The following is a 13,583-nucleotide window of genomic DNA, read 5'->3' as shown; positions in this document are numbered from 1 at the left end:
AGGTGTGTGTGTGTGTGTGTGTGTGTGTGTGTGTGTGTGCATGTATAAGGATGTCTGTGTAGAAGTCAGAGAACTTTAGGCATAGGTCCTCTCCCTCCACTGTATCCGTTCTGGGAATCAAACTCAGGACACCAGGCTTGGAGGGCAAGAACCTCGACCTGCTGAGCTATTTCACCAGCTTAATCCCGAGCTTTCCAAAAACAAAAATAAAACAAAAACCCAAAACGGAAACATTTTTATAGGAAGTATGTTGAGTAGACTCTTTCTCAGGACCAATGTCTCAATATTACAAGACATGGGAAAAGCTCCAGAGAGGCCTTCATACTCCAGGAATAGTGAATTTTTTTCTCTAAATATCAGGAGTATTTGGCAATATTCAAATAGGAAAGTGACACAGAGAATGGAAAGCCAATTCAATGTTGCACTCAGAATGGAAAAAAAAACCCAAAAAACTAAGTATTTGGACAGAAAAAATATAAAGAGTCCTGGAAGGCTGTTGTTATATAATTCCATAAGCAGCCACTGCTTCCCAATAATTGACAGATAGCAGTAACTGACACCGTTTTGGCTTTGTCAGGCCTTGGGGGTCACGCCTTTATGCGTGACTTTTGTAGAGCATTTAATGAATCTTGGCAGGATGCTCGTGATCCTTCTGAAATGCTTGAGGAGAATATTGTCACTGCCGCAGTTCTGTGTATTTGGGGTCTTACAAATGATTAACCACTTATTAAATTTAAAATTCAAATTTTGGGTTTGGATCTAGTTGTTGCCAGCTAAAAAAAATAACACTGGAAAAAAGTTAAGAAGCAACCAATCACAGACTGCCTTGATTTCTAGGTTTATGTGGGATAATCACGCAGAAGAGGAATCCTCTGATTTACAGATTAAAAACACAATAAATCATTTATATTATTGAAAATCTTTGTCATATTCCACATGGAAACTATGTCTTCTTACTATATTTTCATATGTTTGAGTAAGAGAAAAGAGGTAATCAATACAAGTTACAATTGAAGTAGTACTAGGTTTTTTCAAGTGTGACTACACTACTAAATTATGTTATTGTTCTTCCTTTTCTTTGAGTCAAACCATAAAAGAAAAAGCGTGACCTATAGCAACATATAGCAAGGATGAGCCAGAATTTGTGAGGATGTTGTGTTACTGACGCCATATGGATTAGACTCCAGCGGTGTAATTCTTCCTTATCACTTCTACTGGCAGAGTTAACCGAGAATCCCCGCCTTTCATCTTGTCACTTTACTGTGCACAAGATGCTGCCCCTCAAAGCGTCGGCGCTGAGCCAGCACAATCTCATTAGTGCCATTTGATCCATTACTCAGTTTTGAAATCTGTTCACATACACTGCTTTGCTGGCTTTCTAAACATAGACTTTTAAGAGCAGTAGAACCGGAACGACAGCAGAGATCAGCTGCACGCACCTGCTTACTTTCCAGAAAGAAGCAGAGCTCTAGCAAGGGTGAGCAACTTGCTTACGCCAGATTACTCTTCATTCCTTATTTAATCTTGGCCCACAAGCTCAACCAATGCCATTGATTAGGAGCTAATGTGAGTGCGTGAGGCATCATCACGGTTCTTAGGTAAAGTTCACCAAGGAGAAATGGTAAAATCCACAGCCAAACTGCTGCTGCGGACCATGGTGAGGACCCTATGAGCACTGTGGAATAAACACTATCAGAGAGAGACAACAGCTGTCAGCTCTACCCATCGAGGCTGGGAAGGCTTTACAGGATTTTTTGAGTGCGGCATTAAAGACAATCAAGTTTTGTCATCCAGAGAAGAGCTGAGAGCAACACAGTTAGAACAGACATTACAGGCAAAGCCATGAACCCATGAGCATGTGTGATGGGAATGAGGAACACATGTGACAGTATTACATGCAAGTGTATAGGAGACAGGAGTCAAGCAGGAAAAGCTGGGTACAAAATAGTAGAAAATTGGTCTTTAAAAGTCTTGCATGGAGCTGGGCAGTGGTGGTGCAGGCCTTTGATCCCAGCACGTAAGAGGCTGAGTCAGGTGGATCTCTGTGAGTTTGAGGTCAAAGCTAGGGCTGACACAGAGAAATCCTGCTGAAAAACAAAACAACAAAAGTCTTAGGTGGTTGAATTGGTAGAATGATTTAACCATCACACTAGTGTGATTTTCTTCCCCCAGAGAGAACAGGCTCTATGGAAGGCTTGTGAGCAGGGCTGGCATAAACCATGACGAGAGATGAAAGTTTATATTTCAGACACGGGCTGGCGAGAGCCTAAAAGTGGAAGAACAGCAACGAATAAGGACGACAACAACAGCGAAACATGGTAATTATTAGCTAGTGAACAACGGGAAAAGTGTTCATCAACGTGGTAGAGATTAAAATCATAAGGCAACCTCATTACATATCCACTATCATGGTGCAAATTATAAAAAACTAACCATTCCAAGTGTTGGCAAGGATGTGGAGAATGGAAAATGGAACAATTCTGTTGATAGTTCAGCAATTGTTTTTAAAGCCAACTATACACTTACGACAAGATGCAGCCATCCGAATCCTATTTACCCAAGGAAAAGAAAACACGTGTCCACTCTTCCATTTGTTTGCTGTTGTTTGTCCCCTTTGAAACTCATGTGGAAATCGAATCTTCCCAGTGAGGTGTTAAGGGAGCAGAAAGTCAATCTGATTGTGGTACTTAGAAGTGTGGCCTCCGGGAGTGATGAGGGTCATGTCATAGAGTCATGAGAGTGGGGTCTGATGGTTGAGTGATTCTAAGATGCAGGAAAAAGAGCTCTTACCTCCACTCTTTCCATGGAATGCCCTTCCTTCTTTCCTTCCTTCCTTCCTTCCTTCCTTCCTTCCTTCCTTCCTTCCTTCCTTCCTTCCTTCTTTCCTTCCTTCCTTCCTTCCTTCCTTCCTTCCTTCCTTCCTTCCTTCCTTTTGGGTTTTGAAGACAGGGTTTTGTTGTGTAGCCTTGCCTATCCTGGAACTAGCTCTGTTTACTAGGCTGGCCTTGAATTCACAGAGATCTGCCTGCCTCTGTCTCCCAAGTGCTGAGATTAAAGGCATGTGCCACAACCACCCAGTTTGTAATGCTTATTCTGCCTTTGAACTCTGTCAGCAAGAAGGCCCTCACCAAATCTTGGCTCCAGTATTTTGACTCAAAATAAATCTGTCTTTCAAATATATACAGTCTGTAGTATTATGTTATTAGCAATAGAAAGTAGGCTGAGTCAAGTTCATACAAGTGAACGTATATATTAACTTCATCCATAATGGCTACCAAACTGGAAGCAAACCATGACCAACACCATTTGATCTCTGTTTATCCATAAATGAATAAATGGATTCATTTACATCGTGGTATATACATACACTGTAATACTACCCTGCCGTAAAGAGAAAGGATCTATGGTACACAGAACATGGAAGAATCACAGAGACACACAGAGTGAAAGAAATTGATCCACCAAGTTTTGTGACTCAAGCTTGTAATCCCGGTACTCAGGAGGCCGGAAGTCACAGGACTGCCACCTGTTTAAGGCCAACCTGGTTTACATATCGAGTGTTAGGCCAACCTGGCTACAGAGTAAGATCCTGTACCAAAAGATAAAACTGAAATGAAATTGACCCAACAGTTTGCCTAGTGTGCTTGCCTCCATATGAAACTCTAGAAAAGACTAATCATCTTCAGTGATGGGAAGCTGACAGGCGGTTTTCTTGGCCGGACAGTGAGAAAGGCTCACAGAGGAATTCTTGGGCTGGTGAAATTCTTCTATGCCTTGTGATGGCTGTTATGCCACGTGCTTATAATGTGCCTAAACTCATCAAAATAGTGCATACTGATGGGTGTGTCTTATTTATATAAATTATGGCATGATCCTGTCCATTATAAAGTAACTGGGGACAGCAAAATGGCTGAGGGTACAGGTGCTTGCAAGCAAGCCTGACAACTTGTGTTCCATCCCTGTGACCTACACAGCAAGAGAGAACTGACTCCCACAAGTTATTCTCCTCCACATGAATTACACATGTAATTTATAATACTTTTGAATTATAAATTGAACTTACTTAATGGAATAAGTAACAATAACAAAAAACCATGATAGCTGATGTCATTTTACAGATTTTTTTTCTGTTGGCTCTATTTCATTATGAATCATTATCTTTTTTTATACTTTTTATTGATTTTTATTAAGCTCTACATTTTCTCTGCTCCCCTCCCTGCTTCTCCCCTCTCCCAAGGTCCCCATGCTCCCAATTTACTCAGGAGATCTTGTCTTTTTCTACTTCCCATGTAGATTAGATCTATGTATGTACTCATTCTTAGAGGCTCATTGTTGTCTAGGTTCTCTGGGATTGTGATTTGTAGGCTAGTTTTTTTGCTTTATGTTTAAAGACCACTTATGAGTGAGTGCATATAATAATTGCCTTTCTGGGTCTGGGTTATCTCACTCAAAATGATGTTTTCTAGTTCCATCCATTTGCTTGCAAAATCAAGATGTCATTATTTTTTTCTGCTGTGTAGTACTCCATTGTGTAAATGTACACATTTTCCTTATCCATTTATCGGTCGAGCATGGTTGAACATCCTCTGGATATATACCCAAAAGTTACGGTATTGCTGGGTCTTGAGGAAGGTTATTTCCTAGTTTTCTGAGAAATAGCCACACTGATATCCAAAGGGGTTATACCAGCTTGCATTCCCACCAGTAATGCAGGAATGTTCTCTTTACCCCCTCCAACCTCTCCAGCATAAGTGTCATCAGTGTTTTTGATCTTACAGGTGTAATATGGAATCTCAGAGTTGTTTTGATTTGCATTTCTCTGATGACTAAGGATGTTGAACATTTCCTTAAGCATCTTTCAGCCATTTTAGATTCCTCTGCAGAGAGTTCTCTATTTAGGTCTGTAGTCCTTTTTTTTTATATATTGGTTTATTTGTTCTTTTGATCACCAATTTCTTGAGTTCTTTGTATATTTTGGAGATCAAACCTCTGTCTGATGTGGGGTTGGTGAAGATCTCTTCCCATTCTGTAGGCTGTCGTTTTGTCTTATTGACTGTGTCCTTTGCTTTACAGAAGCTTCTCAGTTTCAGGAGGTCCCATTTATTGTTTCTCTCAGGGGGTGGTGTTTGTAAAGTGTTTCCTTTTCCCTCCTGTTAGCCTTGATTTTTCCTCCTCTCCCACCTAGATGTCTGCTTCAATTGAGAACTGGATGTCTCAGGCTCTCAGTTCCCTTGACACAGCCTTCTTGGACCTCATGTAATCTAGCGTCAGTGCAGTTACTCCACTGGACTGCAGCCTAATCCACGTGCAAGCCACTGTGCTACTGGGGTTATATTTAGGAAGTGGTCTCCTGTGCCAATGCGTTCAAGTGTACTTCCCACTTTCTCTTCTATGAGGATGAATTGGTATCTAGGCTGGCCTAGAACTCCCCACGTAGACCAGGCTGTCTTCAAGCTCGGCAGCACACATCTGCCTCCTTAGTGCTGAGATGAAAGGCTTGTGAAACCACCTCCCCCCCCATTTCAGGTTCTTCTTTCTTCCCTCCATGACTAAGATTCTGAAAGGGTTCTCAAGCTGAGAACATGACCCAAGATTGATGAGTTAAACACTGAAGTATTTTATCCTGCTGGCCAGTGTTAGTATCAGCCATGGCCATGACCCAGGCAAGTCAATTAGGGCTTTTCTTAGGTTTCCAACTCCCGGTTCGCTGGGGGAAAAGCCCAAGCCTTCTCTGGTGGCCAAAGGAGAGATGAGCCAGGAGCTGCTGGCAGCTGTGGTTATAGTTTTGCTAATCTGAGAGGAGCTAATACCAAATAAATAAATAAATAAATAAATAAATAAAAAAGAGCTCCAGCCATGTGGCACCATAGAAAGAATCCCCTTAGTTTAAGCTGGTCTTCTCCACTGAAACTTTTTTTTTTTTTAATGAATGAGTCATATAGGTTTTTGTTGTCTGCCAAAATCACAATCCAGTCAACATTTCCAGGGCAGCAGAGTTATCAAGGACTCTTCCAGAAGCCAGATTTATATGGACATCCTATGTAATTGGTTATCAGGACTCCTCGTAGACCACAATACCCCATGTGTTTGTAAAGTGTTTCCTTTTCCCTCCTGTTAGCCTTGATTTTTCCTCCTCTCCCACCTAGATGTCTGCTTCTATTGAGAACTGGATGTCTCAGGCTCTCAGTTCCCTTGACACAGCCTTCTTGGACCTCATGTAATCTAGCGTCAGTGCAGTTACTCCACTGGACTGCAGCCTAGTCCACGTGCAAGCCAAGCTCTGAACTATTGCTCTGAGATCTCCAGGAATATCTGCTTCCTTCCTCCTTCCTATGTCTGAGTGAACTGGATTCCTTGAACTCTTCAGAGGGATGACATCAGTGTCTTTCAGATGGGAGAAAAGCATGGCTCTGTGCCTATTCATGCTTGCCTCCTTAGCCATGACGCACAAGCAACCGCCTCACAGAGACCGTGGCCAAGTGTGGCTGAGTAGCAGCTGCTCCCGAGCGTTCACTCCTCCAGAATTCATCAGGTAGGCGAGGGAAAGCATCTTCTTGACAGTTCTACTATCAACCTAAGAGTCTGACCTAGAAACTTGAACTCGAGCTTTTCAGTACCTTGTGAACCAGCAGAGAACAGCTTGAAACATTCAAACCAAACTTTGCTAAGTGTTTCTGGGCAACAAAAGGAAAATGGGCTGATAAGGAAACAAGAAGCTAGGCTTTCAGCATATAGTTCTCGACCTTGCTCAGAGCTTCAAGAACCAGTCTTAGGCGGCATCACTGGGTGCCTTAAGAGCCTGTCCTCCCATCATGCTCTTCTCCCTCCCTCCATCCCCTTTGGTTTTTCTGTCTCCTGGAGAGCAACCCTAAAGTATACCAAGCAAGCAGTTAGGAGGAGTTGTGGTACACCAAGACCTAGGCTCTGAGAAGCCATCAGAGCACTGCTGATGTGGGATCCTGGGTAAAAACCTTGTGGCTGGAATGAGAGCTTCAGCCAACACATTTTCCCCTTGGCGCAGCAGCCACTGCTCTACTCAAAGACTTACGAGAAGCCCTTGAAGAACTCCCTGGCTTATGGGTTGGCTTTTGCAACATAACCACTTACCCCATCAATGTAGTGACCTCAAACCAGTAACCAAAGGATGGGGGTGTAACTCAGTGGCAGAGTGCATCAGCACCTGCCAGGCCCAGGGTTCGATACCCAACAAAAACAAACAAAAATGATTTCTCATTGTTTTGTGGATGAATTGGGCAGTTATTTTGGCCTAGGTCAGCTCACCAGGTGTGGCTTGGTATAGAATTGCTTTTGGTGCTCTGTGGGTTGGCAGGCTATTGGTTTAGGAGCTCAGCCTGAATAACCCCACTCTCCTCTACACGGCCAGATAGAACAGCTCAGCCTTCTTCATGTGGTTGTCTCTGTTTTCCAAAGAGTAGTAAGAAAGGACAGATCCCAATGCATAAATACGCTACAAAAATTGGCTTCTGTGACTTTGCTATCATACCAGTGGCCCAAATAAATCACATGGGAAAAGTTTAGCAGCAGTGTGAGAGTGGCCAAAGGGATGGACGGGGAGGGGGCGCATCACCGTGACCAGTTAGGAAGAAGGGTAGGAAGAAGGAGGCTGATCACATGCTGTTGGGGCTGTGGCCTTCATTGCCCCAGACTTTATCCTGCTGAAGAGAGCAGGATTCTGGCACTAGCTCAGCTTCTAGCAGCGCCAGGCATCTGTGGAAGCACCTATGGCTATATTTGGGTCTGTAGAAACATTACTCCCAGGGGTTTCTGCTTTCTGTTCTTTGTAAACCCCATCACTGAAGAAAAGCCATTCCCTTTCTTACCCATTCTTCAGAGAAGTACTTTGTCTTTGTTTAGCTATATTCACTCTCTCCAACTAGAGGCTCCACCCCCTCTCTCTAACTAGGGGCGTCCTACAGTTTGGATTTGGTTGCCACCAGTCTGTGCTTCCACCCTGGTGCCTTCCAGAAAAAAAGTTATCTTCCTTGATCTCAGAGCCACAACATGTCTTGGTTCCGATCAGCTAGAGGACTTCTTCACTCTGGCTCAGAATTGCCAACTGCTACCGACCCAAGCTGGGCTAGTCAGAATCCTTGTTAGTTAGCCTGTCTTCCTTTGGGGTTACAGTACTGTATATAGTTTCATGAAGTTGGGATGATACACAGTGGAAAGAGTAAGTCAAAACAAAGACATCTGTAAGCAAAGCTAAGAGATGGAGACAGTGGTGACAATGTCTCAGCACCCAGAATGAAGTAGCCTGAAGGGAAGACTTGAATATGCACAATCACTAAACTGCTTTTGGGAGTTGATTCTGTTACAGATCCCAGAATCTTAACAACAAAAACAAATACAAACAAACACCTCCCTACATCTTCCATATATCAAAGCTGAAAAGCTCTTTTGACGAGGAAAATATACAGTGGGAGGAGTTTGGTTAGCAGCAGTACCAGAACCTCGTTGTACTGTTGCCTACTCTCTTAGGAAGAGCTCCCTCATTAGAAGATGGCTAGATGCCTTGTGTCTGACAGCTCAATGGCAGGCAAACAGAGCCTAGTCTAGAAATCAAATTGTTCTTTATCGGTATCTTTTATACACTTACAATCACCACCTCGCCTGCTTCCCTTCTGTGTTCTTGGCTCACTCTCTTCCTGTCTAGAGTAGTTATTCTGGAAAGCACTCTTGAGTCACACCTGACATAAACTATGAACTTAGTCAGTGACATCAGCGTTCGAAATTAAACACACTGTCTCGTGCTTAGGATACCAGAGGAGCATGAAGAATTACAGGCCAGCATTCTTAGGAATTGCTTCTTAACTTAATTTGGGCATTGTACAGCAGAAAAAGAATGCCAAGTCAGACTTGCTATGAGAGGAAGGCCTGAAGATATAAATAACTCAAAGCAAATTAAGAACCCCTATCTCATTAGTAATAGGAGAGAAAATAAAGCGAAAAACTGGGAGGAAAAAACCAGCCTGTGAACTTTTGAAGGGAAATATTGTTTGCAAGTGAGAGACACTAAATAAAATCAAGTACAATGAGATACTCAGTGAAGGCGACATTATAAAAACCACATGAGACAGAAACCATTTACAGAAAACAAATTATGAGGCGTTTGACAGAGATAAAATGGCACCTGAGTAAGACACAAAAACCTGAATGGGAAGCTAGGCTCTATTCAGGGCCTTTTCCTGAAATGTTATAACCGTATTCATCTATGATAAAGTTTAAATGAGTATTTAAATCCCAAGTCTTTCACAAGAATGCAAATGAAGGAATCTATGCTCTTTTGCAAAGAGCTTGGTGGATCTCATCTAGATTAAGACTTGGATGTTTGCTCTGCAAACAACCAAAGCTATCGGCGGCACAGGGTCACCATAGGGTTATGTATTCCCTCCCTACTTTATGTGATATGAATCAGAATGTTAATAGACAGAATGTAGACATTTCTCAAAAGACCTTTTAAAATGTCCATGGGGGACTGGAGAGATGGCTGGGCAGTTCAGAATGAGTCCTGCTCTTGCAGAGAACCCAGATTCTATTCCCAGAACTGAGATTCAATTTTAGGGGGATCTGACATACCTGACCTCAGAGGGTTCGTGCACTCACATGTATAAACCTATACACAGATACAGTCTGAGCATTAATCTGGAGATTCACTGAACTCATTTATCGAGACCCTGTCACCAAAAGTACAAGGTAGGTCCTGGTGAGCAGATGTCTGCCTAGGAGGGGGTTTGCGAATAGCTTGGGGCATGGGAATGAAATTTAATTTGGGAGCATGGTGCCACTCTGGTTTCTTGTGGCAAGAGGTGCATGACTGAATCTTGTTTCATTTTTAACTGTGCTAGTTACATGGCCTAAGTGATCTTCAAGCTCTTTCTCTTTTTTCTTTCCTACTTCGGAAGACTGAACCCAGGACCTTGAGCACGACAGGCTTTACTGAGCTATACCCCAGCTCCCTTCCTTCCTCCCATCCCATTCCATCCCTCTGACTCTGTGTCTCCTCCCTTTTCTATTCTGGGATGGGATCTCATATAGGCCAGGTTACTTTAATCTTGCTCCTGGAGCCGAAGATGACTTTGAACTTTTCCGTTCCTCCTGCTTCTACGTCTCAAGTAATGGGATTACGGGATTACAGGCATGCCTGAGCTCCTTTTTTAAAGTCAGAGGGAGTAAAATGAAATAGAAGAGATCTTCTATTGCAGCTATGGAACTAGTATTTCTCATCTACTAGTTACAAATTCTTTTCACATATGAAGCGTGTCTATGTCTGATTCCATTAAAGGAGTATTTGCACAAAGGATAGAACTGAGACCAAAAGTCTTGCCTTTGGGGCTCCCTCCCTCCCTCCCTCCCTCCCTCCCTCCCTCCCTCCCTCCCTCCCACCTCCATTCCTTCTTCATTCCTTCCTTCTTTCCTTTTCTTTTTCCAAAGCTAGACAATCACACCCAGTATCACTGCACGGCAGCCTACAATGGTTTCCCTTTTGTTATTGTTGTTTGTTTGCTACACACAGAGTACAGCATCACTCCTTACTGGAGGTGATACTAAAGATTAGTGAAAGCCAACGGCCCAGACTGGCATCAGCCAAGATTTCATGTTACTGGAGATAACCTTGAATTCCTGATCTTCCCTCCTCTACCTCCTGAGTACTGAGGTAACACAGGGCTGCATTACCACACCAACTGGTAGGTAATTGTCAAACTAGAATTTGGTTAGGTTGTTATGGTATATATATATTTTAAAAAGTATATACATTTAAAATATATATATATATGATTAGGATTTTTAATGAGCTATAAAGTCACCTGAAAGACAGATAAAAATCTCCAAACGAGATAGTGTTGAGTCGTGGGAGTTAGTTTTTGAAGGAAACTTATTCAGGATATATCCTAGTAGTACCATCTTTCTTCTCAGCTGTGATTAGCCAAGAAATAATCTTTGTGAACATTTCTTTGGGTCAACTCTTGAGGAAATACTCCAAGGTCAGTTGTCTTCTGGTCGAGCGATCCACGAAAACCAAGCAGTAGTCCATCAAGTCTGATTACAGTAAACAGAAGTCAATTCAATGAAAGAAAGAATACAATCACTGCTTTTCCCCTCAGGCCACCTGCTAGATTTAAAGGTTCAGAATTAGATTATGGCCATTCTTGTTTGTAGCCGTTTTCTAAAGCACGGATGTTTGCTTATTTCTTAGAAATGGAGCCACATTCATTAATGCAATCATGGCTGAATTTTGTAGAAATAATGCATTGTGTCGTCTAGAATATGACCTCTACCAATTAAATAACATCACTTCATTGGGTGATCTGGGAGTCACCTGACAGGTCTAAGCGCTGTCAGGCTGAAAGCAGCTTTGGGCAGGAAGAAGCAAAGTTAACCAAGCTGATCCCAGTTTAGAAGGGAGAGGGATGAGAAATGGAGCTGGCTGACAAATGGGAAGAAAGGCAAAAGACAGAGAGGCCGATGGTTTCTTCTAATGTCTGCTGATAGAATTTTTGAACTGAGATTATATGTGGGCAGCCAAGGAGGCTGAAGGAGGAGTAATAAAAATACCATGAATCCTGCTGGAATGTCATGTTCTACATTATTTTCCCACCATTTGTGTGTGTGGGGGGGGGGACAAAAATTTCACCATGAACGGCCAGAAAGTACAGCAGTGCTACAAGCAATTATAAAGTATACAGCAAAGTTTGTTCCGAATTACTTTTTCACTTTCATCCATCCCAGGTAACTACAGGGGATAAGGGAGGGAAAGGTCTTGCGCCCTCAGCAGTGATTTTCTGACCAAGGAGTAGTGTTAGTCACGCTTCCTTCTCTTGTCCATAAATGGAGGAGAGCCTACTGATGCTATCAGATGCATTTAAATAAGGCCTGCTCCAGGGAAGCCCTCAGAGCTGACTCCCCATCCTGCCTCTCAGCAGCAGAAGCTTGTTTTCTTTCGTTTCCATGGGAGTGCACGCTGCTTATAGCTGCGTGGGTCAATCTGCCACAGCAAACCGGGGCAGACAGTCTGTGGGGGAAAGTTGAGATCCGCATACTCCGTGTCAGGAGGAAAGGCTGAGGTGGGAATGTAGCCACCCAGGGTTAGAGCCGCAGCGCTCACAAGCGTATTAATCTTCTGTAGATTAGAGCGGCTGTCTCACCCATTTATCCTTTCATTCACCTTTCAAATATCCAGGTCCCTCCATGACGGGCCAGGCGTTGTGTCTGATGGGCAACCCTGTTAGAGTTTAAATCATTTCCGAAGAGGGTTAGGATTCAGTCAAGCCAACTCCAATTTCTAGGTTTATTAAGACAATCAGCTGTACTTCCTCCTTAGTGAACTCTTAGGCAGTATGATGCAGGCAGAGACAATGGGCCAAGAGCTGGAAATCCTGGGTTCAAGTTCCAGTTCTATTACAAAGCACTTTGCAACAATGGGCAAGTTACTTAACCTCTCTGGCTCTCAACACTCCTCTCCTTAAAAAATGAGTGAACAGCTAGATTCCTCCCATCTCTAAAATTCTATATTTCTTTTTTTAAATATTTATTTATTTATTATGTATACAATATTCTGTCTGTGTGTATGCCTGCAGGCCAGAAGAGGGCACCTGACCCCATTACAGATGGTTGTGAGCCACCATGTGGTTGCTGGGAATTGAACTCAGGACCATTGGAAGAGCAGGCAATGCTCTTAACCTCTGAGCCATCTCTCCAGCCCCCTAAAATTCTCTATTTCTATAAAGTAACACAACCATGAAGCTGCCCATGACCAGAACTAGTCTGTATTTCTATGTAATAACACAACCATGAAGCTGCCCATTGACCAGAACTAGTCTGTATTTCTATATAGTAACACAACCATGAAGCTGCCCATTGACCAGAACTCGTCTGTTTCTAGCTCATTTGCTTTTTTGCGCACTTTCAATGTTAGAACAAGAAGTAATATTTTGTCAGAGCTAACAAACTGCCCTTCCATAAAATGACCTTTGGAGGTCAGGCCAGCCAATGCAAGATCTAAAATCAAAGGCAAGGGTGTGACCGACCAACTGTGAGCTGGCAGACTGCCATTCAAAAGGATGGAAATGCGTGTAGGCAGCCAACATTCTTGGCTGGTACATTTTTAATAAACACAGAAAACAAGAATAGCATTTTCCTCTTGGATCACTTAGTTTGGTAGCCATGCCATTGGGACATTTGCTGTTAGGATAAAGATGCTGATGATATACAACTTATTTAGACCAGGATGGATTAACTTTTACGAATGAGAACCAGGTTCTCATCATTTCCAAGGAATTTTTTATTTGTGTTTCTTGTCTCTGACAAGAGAGTTTGAGTCATCATAGTGGTATCTCCACCTCTTTGGTTCTGGTGACTTTTATCTGAACATAGGCGCTGTTGCATTTACTGTATTGGTAGGAATGGACTAAGGAAAACTGGCGTGAATATGGTTGAATATGCATCTTAATTCCCCCCAAGATGATTCAATATACATTAATACTCTTTTAAAATCAAGAATGAAGGCTTCTATAGCAAATGTTCTTTAACTTGTTGAACTCTTGAGGTGTAAGCATTTTAAACTA

This window comes from Microtus pennsylvanicus, chromosome 10, assembly GCF_037038515.1.
Source record: "Microtus pennsylvanicus isolate mMicPen1 chromosome 10, mMicPen1.hap1, whole genome shotgun sequence".
In the NCBI taxonomy this organism is placed as follows: domain Eukaryota; kingdom Metazoa; phylum Chordata; class Mammalia; order Rodentia; family Cricetidae; genus Microtus; species Microtus pennsylvanicus.
Note: the sequence above shows the minus strand (reverse complement) of the source record.